Below are 14,879 nucleotides of genomic sequence, written 5' to 3'. Positions count from 1 at the left end.
AGCTTGCAGCGGCAGAGGCTAGCCTGACGTTTCAACAGCCTGAGGCGCACCGTGTGTTCTCCCGTGGAAGTTGTCCCTGGATCACGGAACCCTGGCAGCGGCAGGCTGCACAGGCTCCCAGGAGGGGCGGTGTGGATAGTGACCTGTGCTTGCACACAGGCTTCTTGGTGTCTGCATCAGCAGCCTTAGCGTCCCATGCCCGTCTCTGGGGTTCGTGCTGAAAGCTGCGGTTCACTCCCGTCTCTGGAGCTCTTTTAAGTGGCTTTCCTAATCCCCTCTCCTTGCACACCAGGAAGCAAAGAGTCAAGAAAAAGTCTCTTGTCTCTTCGGCAGCTCCAGACTCTTTCCCGGACTCCCTCCCAGCTAGTTGTGGCGCACTAACCCCCTTCGGGCTGTGTTCACACAGCCAACCCCAGTCCTCTCCCTGGGATCCGACTGAAGCCCGAGCCTCAGCTCCCAGCCCCCACCCATCCCATTGGGTGAGCAGACAAGCCTCTCGGGCTGGTGAGTGCTGGTCAGCACTGATCCTCTGTGCGGGAATCTCTCTGCTTTGCCTTCCGCACCCCTGTTGCTGCGCTCTCTTCCGTGTCTCTGAAGCTTTCCCCCTCCGCCACCTGCAGTCTCTGCCCGCGAAGGGGCTTCCTAGTGTGTGGAATCCTTTCCTCCTTCACAGCTCCCTCCCACTGGTGCAGGTCCCGTCCCTATTCTTTTGTCTCTGTTTTTTCTTTTTTCTTTTGCCCTACCGAGGTACGTGGCCTGGGGAGTTTCTTGCCTTTTGGGAGGTCTGAGGTCTTCTGCCAGCGTTCAGTAGGTGTTCTGTAGGAGTTGTTCCACATGTAGATGTATTTCTGATGTAGTTGTGGGGAGGAAGGTGATCTCCATGCCTTACTCTTCTGCCATCTTTAAGCTCCTCCTCTTTTTTTATTTAATGTTTAAATCTTTGATTCATCTCTCTTGCTTGGTGACATTTTTGTTTGAGGCATATGTGAGCTTCTTGAGGAGGATCCAGAAGGTCTGTCTGGTGATATGATTCTATATATATAAAATTCAGGATACTGCTAGTGTTAGAGGATCTCCTGCAGAAGCTGGGGGTGGTCTTGGCTCACCGTGAGGTTAGGAACACTGGCAGCAGAAGTTCTGGGAAGTCCTCCTTGACGTGAGCCCTCCCAGAGTCCAGCATTAGCCCTACCAAAGAGCCCCATGGGACGTAAGTTGACACTTTGGTCATTTGCAACTGAAACATGCAAGATTTAATAATTTGTAATAGAAACAACAGCAGTGAATTCAGAGTTAAAACATCTGGGTATACTTGGCTCTAATATTTATTACTTATGTGATCATTGGCAAGTCACTTATTTATTCTGAATGTGAGTTTCCTTATCTCATGTGAGAAAGACACCCTACCTTTATATCACACAGGATTTGTTTTGGAGTCAAATGCAATAAAATTGGTTGAAATGTGACGATGAGCTTTGTTAGACCCAAAGCCTGTGTGCTTTCCACTGGGCTGCAGGGTGTATGTGGGTATTTACCTATGTACAAGGCTAATAGTAATGAGGCTATCTAGTAGTACATCCACACTCCTTGTGTTACCAAACCAAACTTGTGTTGGCTTGCCCATGTGCAGTAAAGCCAGTCTACTGACCCTGGATGTGGTGAAGGGAAGTGCAGCATTTATGCAGGGCACCAAACAAGGAGTCCAGGTGGCTAGTGCTCAAAAGGCCCAAACTCCCTAATGGCTTCCAGGGAAAGATTTTTAAAGACAGGGTGAGGGAGAGGGGTTACAGGGTGCATGATCAGCTGTGGACATGCTTCTGATTGGTTGGTGGTGAGGTAATCAAGAGTCAACATCATCAACCTTCTGGTTCTAACCATTATGGCTACATGCTTGTGGGCAGCTATAGTTAACTTCTTCCACCTGGTGGGGGTTTCAGTATCTGTAAAACAGCTCAAAGATATGTTTCAGAATATTATCTGTAGCCCTTGAGGAGGGACTAAATGTCCTTGACTTTGTTTAATGGCTAAACTATTATTATTTTGTCTTGTGTGACTGTTTTCCTTTCTTTCTGCATTTTCTCACTACTCTGATTATATTTACTCTTTGGAACCTGAGGACAGCCTAGGAGGCTAAAGTTTTTCTACAGACAAGAGCCAGGTGGAGAACATGGAAGGGGAAGGGTCTGTTCTGGGAAGGCCCCATAAGGTCCTGCTTGTTGACACTTGCATTTAAAACTTTCTTGGCTTGGAAACTCTGTCTTTCTGCTCTCTAGTATTCAAAAGTACCATACTAGGTAGACAGTCTTTGTGCAAAGAAAATTATTAACACAGAATCTTTAACCCACAACCAGTTTTCCTGTTTCTTTCAAGGTTCCCCTAGTTTTCAGTACAGAAATTTGCAGGAAGCTAGATTCATCAATTCTAATTCTCTGTTAGTATTTGTTTGTGTTTATGTATTTGAGTTTCCCAACAATATGATGCATGTAGCCTATTTAGTTGTGGAAGGTGCTATCTTGCAGAACAGAGGAGGTCAGGGATTTCTCAGAGCATGAACAAAATAGTGGAACTAATGAATTACACAACAGTTAGACTGCACATATTTCACATTAAGTGAATTATATTATTTGGTTAGTTCAGTCACACAGTTGGTCAATTCATTGCATTAATCATTATACTCAATGTCCTAATTGACTAGGGTGCTTAGGCAAAGGTCAAACTGGTTGTGCAGTCTGAACAATGTTTAAAGAACTATTTTTTCTCAAATTCCAGATATTTACAAATATAGCTGAAATTATACTGCTTTTTTTAAAATATGGAATGCTTCACAGATTTGCATGTCATCCTTGTGCAGGGGCCATGCTAATCTTTGTATTGTTCCAATTTTAGTATATGTGCTGCCAAAGTGAGCACTAAAGCTTTTTCTTTTCATGAAGAATTTGTGTCTAACCTAGCCCATGGAAAATGCCCTAATATCCTATTGGTAAGGCACCTTTCTGTGCACTGTTCCATGCACTTGAGAGAACAAATTGATAGTGTTGGATGGATTTTGGTAATTAAATAAATTAATTTGTAACTTTTATAATGAAATTTGAACTCTAAAGCTTCTCTCATAGACCTTTGTTTTTCTTTTTCATATATGCAGTAAACTCAAGGAAAATAAAGGCATTTTAGATAGAATGATGATAAATTCCAAAATATTTTTGTCATTGCTGTCTTCTCCTAATATCTCAGCAATCTTAGCCCTAAAGATATTAAGAAAGTGAAGTCACAGGTTTTAATAAAAGTAAATATCCTAGGGATAATCGACTATCACAAACATTATATCTTTTAACAGACAAAATTTCTTCATCTTTGTGCTCTAAAAAATCACCTTGAAAATTATGACTTTCAGATATTTTCCTTTTTTCTCTTTTAAGAGAGAAAAACAACAAACACACAACTTTGTAGATAAGTACATTTTTAAGGTTTAGGAGAATATGTGCCAGCATTTCTCCCAGGGGACAGTAGCAAAACATATGGGAGTGTAGTAAGCATGGTGGAAAGAGAAGCACCTTTCATAATATTTATTGATAGTTTGTGGTATTATATTAATTAAAATCTGCATTAAATTATGGATTCTCCTTTAGGAAATGTCTTATTTCTTCCCATGTTTCTCTGCATATTTAATTAATAAGTTCTAATTTAGCATTTTCCTTCCATAATCTAAGAGGCCACTTTAAACACTCTTTTTATATATTCCTTCCTGGAATAGCATAGCCAGAAGAGAAACCTGGTATCTTAGACCTATAGGAAGTTTTAGAGATCATTTAGGTCACCTTTAATTTTTAATTGAAGTGTAAGCTAAGCCCCAGAGAGATCTAATGAAGTGATCTTCACTAGTTAATAGCTGCAGCCATAAACACTCAAGCTTTTCCTTCTTCCCTGTCAAGTACCCTTTCCGTTAAATAATTTTAAGAAAAGCTGTTTGAAAGATTTCTTAAGGTGTAGCTCAGGTGAATGTTAGGGCAAGGGTTTGTAACTCAATACAGTTTTAGTCTCTGAGTAAGGAAGGGAAGTAATCAAATAATAAAAGACTGAAAGAATAGTATAGCTTTTTTCTTTCATAAACTTTTCCTTTTGTTACTAGGTCTGGGAAGATAAGGTTTAATACCTCTGTGTATGTTTGTGGTTATGTATTGACTCAATTTTTGGCTAACTGACAATGAAACCAGGGATGTTCCCTTGTTGGCAAAATAGTATTTTTTTTCTATTTAACTATTAGTCATGATAATTATTTGAGTAAATGTATACCACATTGGGAGGGGCAGGGAGTAAGAATGCATCTGTGGATTAAGGAAAAAAGAACTCAAAGTGTGGAATTAGAGACATTTTCCTGTTCGAGGGATAGTTATATTAACCTACTCATGTATACATTTGGAGATATCTGTGGGTTACAATTGTATACATTTTCTATTAAACCAAATTTTGAGTATGGATAACACACTACTTTCTCAAACAACAATAGAATTAATTCCATACAGAAAACTGACTATTTCTTCTTGGTTTCTCTAACAGAATGCACTATTACGTACAGGATGGGATTTAATCCAGAGAACTATTGGAAGAGTAGGTTCTGAGGTATTCCTTAGAACATTACATACTGAATTGATCAACCAAGGGTTGACCTCTGATACAATCAGAAAAGTGGAAAATCAAGAGTTCACCTCTGAACCACTGAGTTTGACATACTGTCTGGATGAATCAGGAAGTAGCTGTCACCCCCGAACTTAACTTAAACACCAGTGAAGCTGGAAACTGGATTCTAAAACAAAGCCACAAAACAAAGTCACATCCTCACACTTGCTTGCGATAACAACAAACCAACAAAAATCAGCAGAAAGATGGCTTCCTTTCATTTTTCCCCTTAAAAACACTTATATAAATGCATCTAATTGATAGAACCTAATTGCATTCCATATGAGTAAGGAAATCTAGAAAAAAATTATTTAGCTTTCTGCTCTTGCTATACAAAAAAGCACCCTTGAAGGTGGTAGGGATGGAGCAACCATATCCAGCACAGCTTATTGTAAAGTACTCCAGTGCTCTTGTAGCCCTGAAGTCCATTTCTGATCAGTTTGTCTAAATTACTGATATCCTGTTTAGCTGCTTATATTTTCAAAGACCAGATCTACTCCTTATATACAACCAGTCACTGTCTTAATAGGAGTGGACACATGTCAGATCTACACATGATTTTAAGTTTTCCTAAATTCTACTTTTAAACCCTGACAATACATATAGAACTCTATTTTTTCCCAACATTTCCCATACCTCAGCCTGCTGCATTTTTAGAGAATGAACTGAAAATCTGGCTTTCCCATCTCAGCCATTTGTTTTGAATTAAAACTTAATACTTTAAGGTTTCATGTAAATATATAGTTCGAATGTTTAAGGAAAAATGCTAAATTATAGATTTCTATATGTAATAGTTTCCTTGTCCCGAAACTTATTTATGAAAGTTACACAACTTGGTCTTAAAACTTTGTGTTACTTTGCTAGTATTTCCATTAACAAAATACCACAGGCTGGGTGGCTTAAATGATGGAAATTTATTTTGTCACAGTTCTGGGGGTTGAAAGTCCAAGATAAGGGTGCCAGCAGGGTCGGTTTCTCCTGAGACCTCTCTCCATGACTTGCAGATGGCCACCTTCTCATTATGTCCTCACATGGTCTTTCCTCTGTCACACACACTCCTGGTACCTCTTCCTCTTCTTGGAAGGACAGCATTCATATTGGATTAAGGCTCCATTCTTATGAACTAATTTAACCTTAATAACCTCTAGATAGGCCTTATCTCCAAATACGATCACATTGAGGTTAGGGCTTCAATATGTAAATTCGGAAAGGGAGACACAACTCAGTTTATAAGAAATTTACATGGGATATTTGTGAATAAGGTAAAATACAAATAATTATGAATACTGCATTTCTATTTAAAAGACTTTAATGCTGAAATAAAACTTATTAAATGCATGATTTACTATGATACAAGATTGCCTTGGACAGATGTTGCAGTATAAGCTGCAATTCTAATATTATTTAAACTTCCACAAAACTGTCTGATTATTTTTACTATCACAATCTTTCAAAAAAATCTTCACCCACTTGAAAAATTTTGATTTGTATTTTAAGTTAATAGAGCATTTTTAATAACTCAGATAAAAATAAGTGGACATCCCATATTTTTATCTTTATCATTACAGTTTCCAGTCCCATCAAAGCCTAATTAAAAATGATTACTGGTCTGTTTAGAAGACTCTTAGATGCAATCTACCTTTTGTAATTACTGATATAAATCAAAAATTTCTTATTAAATTACTGATGACATTCTGAATCAAATATTTAATTGGATTCATTTACCCACAATAATTTTTTCATTGCTTTATTCAGATGCTATTTTATGCATATATATGTGTATGTGTGTACATATATATGTGCATGTATATATATATAAACAATTTTTTTTTGGAGCCAAGGATTAAGATTTAATCATGTAGGAAATATGGATATCTTTGTCCAAATTTCCTCAGATGAAAATTAGTTGTAGAAATATCCATAAAAGAGTTGATTTAAGATGTTTTGCTCTGATATTGTAACTTCATGCTAACAGTCTTGATTACAAAGTGTTCTATTCAAACATAAGTTGCAGAGGCCTTTTTACTGTCTTTGTTTAGGCATTGTGGTTAAGCAAGTAACATACAGTTGGTAATTTAGACTGGTAAAAGAATGTGAAAAAATATCCAGGTTATCTCTTATTCATGGTAGTAAAAAGTTGAGTTGTCATATGACAACTAAGGATGTATTACTTACTCCTTGTGATTGAATCTATCTGGGTTCTGACCTTGCTTCTCTCGTCCCTTCACCAGGCCCACAATGCATCCTTTTAACGTACTCACTTGCCAAACTTTTTTAGCAGTGTTTTGTAAATGTAAACTTCAATTTCAGTTCATGTGTTTCGACATAATCCTCAAAAAGTATTCCTCTGCATTTACATTCAGTAAACTAGACACTTGATAAGGACATTCCAAGGTCATAATTCCACCCAAAACATATACTTAAAAATTTTAGCAGTACCATTTTTTAGAGAGGAGCACAATTGCAGACAATTTACATGTTCAATGACTACATTATGAAAAAAAAAGGGCAGTAACCTCTTGAACTATTGATTCTGGAACTCAGTTAATGAATTTGTTAGTGAAGTTATTTGTTCTTGATGTTAGAGTTCATGTGATTCTGTGGACTTCAAAAATAAAATGTAATTAAAAAATAAAATGATAAAAAATAAGAGTAGGTCAGATACCTTCAGATATTGTCATAAATAGTTCAAGACAACAATTGATCAAAGGTAAGATAGGGCAATGGAAAAAGTAATTTTGATAGATTTGGAGAATTTGATAATAAATATGTTTGTATACTGAAGAGTTTTGTATGATTCTGTTGTCAGAGGATAGGTTAGGAGAGTTTTAAATGAGGCTTTTCCTATAACAGTTGATATTTGTGCACAACTTTGATGTTTATGCATAATCAAGTCAAATTATGTTTTAAAATGGTCATTCTGGGATGTTTAATAATGTGACTACATTAATCTAGCCTGACATGGTCTGGGGTCCTTTGGTCCTAAGTGAAATGAAGACATTTTCAACAGAAGTCTACTTCTACGTAAGTTTTAAAACATTGTTTCAAGAGCAATAAACCAAGACTGATGAGAATGAACACCTACAATAAAAAGACAGTGAGGATTTCCTGGCAGACAATTTCACTGAAGAGTCCAGTGGAGGGATGTTTTCTGACACATTTGCTAGTGAATAACTGATCCAGAAGTAAAACTCAGCTTTCCAAGCTTTGGTTCTTGATAATCTTTGTAGCTCTGAATCCTATTCATTGCCATTTTGAGAGTATTGCTACATGATCATTTGCTTGAAAGTTGGTCAAGGAAAAGTTGGTATAAGAGGCAATAAGCTTCTCAGTAAAAGTAGTATTCAAGCAGAGACCTAAATTAGTAGGGTGTTTTAACTAAAGGTCATGGAGACTTCTAATCTGAGATTCTTATATATATATATATATATATATATATATATATATATATATATATATTTCTGATGAAACATTAAACCTGCTACTTACTTCCATACATGACATCAACTTCTCCCGTATAATCTCTGCACATAATAATTTCAAACCCTGTACACGTAATGCATGCTCAATTGTTATCATTTTATATTAATATATATTGGTAATATTTTTTGAATATTTTTGAAATTCCAACATTATCAGTATTAATATTTCAAAGAATATCAATGGTTCTTAATATCAAATTTAAATAGAAGTTGAAACTTATATTGTGTGTTAACTTAATGAAAAAACTACATGATTGTAAAATTACAAGGGGAAAAAATCAACAAAATTTTATGGCAGAACCTTAAACTCATTTTTACACCACTTTTTCTTTTCCTTTAAAAACTAACCACTTTAAATGCATACACGCATACCCATTAGAAGTGCCAGAAGGTTGATGACAAATTGGGTAAAGTAATAGGCAGCATAAATGATTATAAATCTAGAAAGATTAACGAAGGGAGACTAAAATTAAATGCATATACAAAATAGATATGTAAAAAAAAAAAAGGTGGAAATCATAGAAGATTGATTTTTAATAAATAAATATAATTAATTAATTTTGAATAAAAGTAAAATAAAAGCCTTGAGTATTATAAGCTCAGAAAAAGCACCAAGAATTTATAATTGTAAATATTTCATAAAATTGATAAAATGAAGTAAGGAGTATTTATCTTGAATACTGAAACAGGAGGGAAGGAAGCAGGGCACAACCTTTAAAAGAATGACATAGCCCGAGGACACAACATAAACTGATTAGAACCAAATAGGTCCAAGATGGCGGACAAATTGACTTCTACTAGACCTTGAGACTCAGTATATGCTCATTGTATTACATCAGTAGGGCTTCCCTGGTGGCGCAGTGGTTGAGAATCTGCCTGCCAATGCAGGGGACACGGGTTCGAGCCTTGGTCTGGGAAGATCCCACATGCCACGGAGCAACTAGGCCTGTGAGCCACAACTACTGAGCCTGTGCGTCTGGAGCCTGTGCTCCGCAGCAAGAGAGGCTGCGATAGTGAGAGGCCCGCGCACCGCGATGAAGAGTGGCCCCCGCTTGCCACGACTAGAGAAAGCCCTCGCACAGAAACGAAGACCCAACACAGCCATAAATAAATAAATAAATTTAAAGAAACTATCAATCATTTTCTTCTAAAAAAATAAAAAATACATCAGTAAGCTAAATGACACACCCACAGGTGCCATGACAGTTCCAAGGCCAACCATAAATGTCAAAAAGTGGGTGGTGGCCCAATTCCTGGAAATTCCTGCCCCATCCCCAAAATAGCTGGAATACACCTCCCACTCATTAGCCTATAAAATTACCTACCCCTATAAAAACCAGCAACCCCGTACCCTGGTGCTCCTCTTGCCTTCTGAGATGGCCCACACTCTGCCTGTGGAGTGTGTTTCTCTCTAAATAAATCCATTTCTTACTTATCACTTTGTCTCTCACTGTATTCTTTCTGTGACAAGACATCAAGAACCTGAGCTTCATTAAGTCTTGAGACCAGGTGTGTGATCTCATTTAAAAGACCATGGGTTCAAGTCTCAATCTGGGTTTTGGCTGGGTTCGAGTCCTGGCCCATGGGTGCAAGTCCCAATCTGGGTGTTGGCTGGGTTTGAGTCCTGGCCCGTGGGTTCAAGTCCCAATCTGAGTTGCACACTCCTTAAACACTCCCCTCAGTTTAACTCTGTTTATATAAGAATAAGAATGAATGATTCTTAATCATATAAAAAGAGAATCCAAATTTATAAACAATATTACATAGAACAGCATGCATTAACTTTCCAAAATATAAATAAGATTTTGAAATATGTCTTTGACTAAGTTGGAATGTACTTCAATATTTGTTTTACTAAATTTTAATTGCCCAGAAATGAGACTTGTGAGATTTAAATTCTTGAAATACTTTACTTCCCTGTTAATAAATAAGATATATGATAGCTGGTAGGGGAAATAAATATTAAAATCCCATTTTAAAAGCCTAACCTTGCCAAAAAACAATGAATATGCAAACAAGGTCTAGAGAGAGAAAAGTAAATATGTAAAATAAACATCTAAAGAGAAAGTGATATATATAGAAAATAGACAAAGTGAATAGCAAGTACAAATATTTGTAATCCTCAGAGAAGAAAAAACATAATAGAAGAGAACATATATTTAGAGATATAATTCAATGTATTTTTTTTTTAAGAAATCAAAGGAGGTTTGAACTTATCTTTGGAAAGAAACCACAGAATGTCTTTGAAACTGTCCTTGAATGGTCAACACACACACATAACTAACCTAGAAAAAGTTTTGAGAGCATTGCTCATCCAGTTTGTAATTTATCTTCCTCTTCCATATGAGAGCACTGTCAGGGTGTGTCTGTTTACCTAAAGATTGCTTTGAAAGATTGACAATTTATACATGTGTTGTGTAGTAGTTGAAGTGATTTAATTTAAAACAAGATTGCCTGGATTCAAATGCTAACTCTACCATCTACTACTTGTGTGACCTTGGGCAAGCATATCACCTTTCATGCCTTAGTTTCCTCATATTGAAATTGTGGAAAATAATAAAGTTTATGTCATCAGTTGGCAATCTAGTATGTGTTTGTTAAATAAATAAAAAATACATACAAGGAAAATATGTACTTGTGAATGTCAAAAATGGGATGATATATCTGGGACAGCTTTGAATAGTAGGCTAGGCTAGGCAAAGTTAAACTGGAAATACCCTTCCTATTAAGAATAATAAGTGATATTATTTGCTTAAAAATAAAAAGAGTCCATCTTTTTTAACTAAATGCTTTTCTGGAAACAAATGGAAGAGAGAATACTAGTTTTGATTTAGAATGTCAAATTTCTTCACCTTGTGAACAGGATCTTAAAAATGGCAGCTTGGATGTTCTGAGTCTGTATTCTTATCTGTAAAATGTCAAAAATAAAACTGAATTACAACCTTCACTTTAGCATATATTTTAAGAATAGGCAAACATATATCACCTAATTTTAGCACATTATACAGAATTTAAAATTTTGTATTAATTTTCAATATATGTGCTTCAAGGTATCTTAATCACAATCATAACAGTCTTTCAAGGAAGCTAACCATTACTTTAAATGATTCAGAATTATAGGACTTCCAGAAGTAGAAGAGAGAGAGAGAAAGGGGCAGAAATCTTTTGTGAAAAAATGACTGAAAAACTTCCTTAACTTGGGAAAGAAAACAAACATCTAGACCAGGGAAGCCCAGAGAATTAAAAAAAAAAAAAAAAAAAAAAAAAAAAGTGAACCCAAAGAGACCCACACCAAGACATATTATAATTAAAATAGCAAAAGTTAAAGACAAGCATATAATATTAGAAGCAGCAAGACTAAAACAACTTGTTATATGGAAGAGAACCCCTATAAGACTCTCAGCAGATTATTCACACAAGCTTTGTAAGCCAGAAGGGAGTGGCATGATATATTCAAAGTGATGAAAGAAATAAACCAAACCAAACAAAACAAAAAACTTCCAACTAAGAATATTCTACCAACAAAGTTATTTAGAATAGAAAGAAAGATAATTTTCCAGACAAGAAAAACTAAAGGAGTTCATCACCACTAAACTGGCCTTACAAGAAATGTTAAAGGCACTTATTTAAGTGGAAAAGAAAGGGCACTATTTTGTAAAAGAACACATATGAAAGAATAAATCTCACTGGAAAAGTAAATATATAGTAAACGTAGTGGATTAATTACTTATAAATCTAGTATGAAGGTTAAAAGATAAAAGTAGTAAAAATAACTACGCTTACAATAATTATTTAAGGGATACACAGGATAAAAAGATGTAAAATGTGACATCAAAAACATCAAACGTGGGAGGAAATTGAAAATATTGGCTTTAGAATGGAATCAAACTGAAGTTGTTATCAACTTAAAATAGATGGCTATATATATAATATATAAGTATATATATGTATATTATATGTATAGCATCAATGTAACCACTAAATAAAAACCTATATTAAATACATAAAAGATAAAGAGAAAGGAATATAAGCATACCACTAAAGAAAGTCATCAAGCCACAAAGGAAGAGAGCAAGAGAAATAGAAAGGAAAACAGAGAAATTGCAAAAACAGCTAGAAAACAATGAACAAAATGTCAATAAGTACACACTTATCAATAATTACTTTAAATGTAAATTCACTAAATTCTCCAAACAAAAAGGTATAGAGTGTATGAATGGATAAAAAACAAGACCCATCTATATGCTACCTGCAAGAGACACACTTTAGGTGTAAGAATACTCAAAGACTGAAAGTGAAGGGATGGTAAAAGTTACTCCATGCAAATGGAAACCAAAAGAAACCTGGAGTATATATACTTATATCAGACAAAATAGATTTTAAAATAAAGACTGTAATAAGGGACAAAGAAGGGTGTTACACAATGATAAGGGGGTCAATCCAATAAGAGAATGTAATATTTGTAACTGTTTATATACCCAACATAGGAACACCTAAATATGTAAAGCAAATATTAACAGACATACAGGGAGAAATAGTCAGCAATGCAATAATAGTAGGGGACTTTAATATCCTACTTACATCAATAGAGAGATCATTCAGACAGAAAATCAATAAGACATTGGCCTTAAATGACATTACACCAGATGGACTTGACATATTTACAGAACATTTTATCCAAAAGCAACAGAATACATACTCTTCTCAAGTTTATAGAGAACATTTTCCAAGTTAGATCAAATGTTAGGCAACAAAAAAAGTCAATAAATTTAAGAGGACTGAAATCATATCAAGCATCTATCTGGTCACAATGGTATGAAACTAGAAATTATTTACATGGAAAAAACTTGAAAATTCACAAATATGTGGAGATTAAACAATATGAACAACCAATGGGTCAGAGAAGAAATAAAAAGAGAAATCAAAAAAAGCCTTGAGACAAACAGAAATGGACATATAACCTACCAAGATTTATGGGATGCAGCAAAAGCAGTTCTACAAGGGAAATTCACAGTGATAAATAAGAAACAAGAAAACTTTCATATAAGTAACCAAAATTTACACCTCAAAGAACAATAAAAAAGAAGCAACAAAGCCTAAAGTTAGTAGAAGAAAAACATAACAATGATTAGAGCAAAATAAATGAAAATAATGAAATTGACACTAAAAAGACAATAGAAAAGATCAATGAAATTATAACTGTTTTTTTGAAAAGATAGAAAGAGTTGATAAACCTTTAGCTAGACTCACCAAGAAGAAAAAGACAAAGGACAAATCAGCATTTATTTATTCTGAATAAATAAATTCAGAAATGAAAAAGAAATATTAAAACTGATATGATCACAGAAATACAAAGGATCATAAGAGACAGCTATGAACAATTATATGCCAACAAATTGGACAACCTAGAAAAAAATGGATAAATTTCCAGAAATATACAACCTACCAAGACTGAATGATGATGAAATAGAAAATCTGAACAGACTGATTATTAGCAAGGAGATTGAATCACTAATCAAAAATCTCCCAACATACAGACATCCAGAACCAGACGGCTTTACCAGTGAATTCTATCAAATATTTAAAGATGAATTAATACCAGTCCTTCTCAAAGTCTTCCAAAAAATAGAAGAGGAGGCAACTCTTCCTAACACATTGTACCAGGCTAGCATTACCCTGATACCAAAACTGGACAGCAATTCCACAAAAAAACTACAGGCCAATATCTCTGATGAACATAGAAGTGAAAAACCTGAGCAAAATATTAGCAAACCAAATTCAACAATACACTAAAGAATCATGAATCATGATCAAGTGAGATTTATTCCATGGATTCAAAGATGGTTCAATATTTGGATCAATGAAATTGGACCACTACCTTACACCATCCACAAAAATTAACTCAAAATAGATTAAAGTCTGAAACCATGACTCCTAGAATAAAACATAGGCATTAAGCTCTTAACACAGGTCTTGCCACTGAGTTTTTAATTTGATATCAAAAGCAAAAGGAGCAAAAAGCAAAAATAGACAAGTGGGACTACATCACACTAAAAAGCTCTGCACAGCAAAGAAAACCATCAACTAAATGAAAAGGAAACCTACTGAATGGGAGAAAATAATTGCAAATCATATATCTGATAAGGGGCTAATATCCCAAATATATAAAGAAGTCATACAGTTTATTAGCAAAAAAAAACCCCACAAATAATTCATTTAAAAAATGGGCAGAAGATCTAATTAGACATTTTTCCGAAGACGAGATACAGATGGCCAACAGATTCATGGAAAGATGCTCAGTTAATGGTGATACCATTAATCACCAGAGAAATACTGATCAAAACAACACCGAGATGTTACCTCATTGTTAGAATGACTGCTATCATAAAGACAACAAATAACAGTGTTGCCAAGGAGGTAGAGAAAAGGAAACCCTTGTGTACTGTTGGTGTGATGTAGATTGGTGCAACCACTATGAAAAGCAGTTTGGGCTTCTTCAAAAAATTAAAAATAGAACTATCATTTGACCCAGCAATTACACTCTCAGGTATTTATTCAAAGAAAACAAAAACACTAATTTAAATAGATATGTGCACCCCCATGTTCATTGGAGCATTATTTACAATAGTAAATATATGGAAACAACCTAAGTGTCCATAAATGGATGAATGGATAGAGAATTTGTGGTATATCCAGTTGAGCTTTGAACAACATAAGGCTTAGGGA

The 14,879-nt window shown here is 35.1% G+C and overlaps 1 non-coding gene across 1 annotated transcript; it reads right to left on the bottom strand.

The window, feature by feature from the left end:
* Positions 1-2,803: 2,803 nt before the first annotated feature.
* On the bottom strand, positions 2,804-2,907 carry LOC133092851 (U6 spliceosomal RNA). The gene has a single exon (XR_009701202.1). It is a non-coding gene; the product is annotated as a U6 spliceosomal RNA (small nuclear RNA).
* Between the last annotated feature and the right edge of the window lie 11,972 nt (positions 2,908-14,879).

This window comes from Eubalaena glacialis, chromosome 5 (assembly GCF_028564815.1).
Source record: "Eubalaena glacialis isolate mEubGla1 chromosome 5, mEubGla1.1.hap2.+ XY, whole genome shotgun sequence".
Lineage (NCBI taxonomy): Eukaryota > Metazoa > Chordata > Mammalia > Artiodactyla > Balaenidae > Eubalaena > Eubalaena glacialis.
Note: the sequence above shows the minus strand (reverse complement) of the source record. Positions and strands in the feature narration are given on the sequence as shown.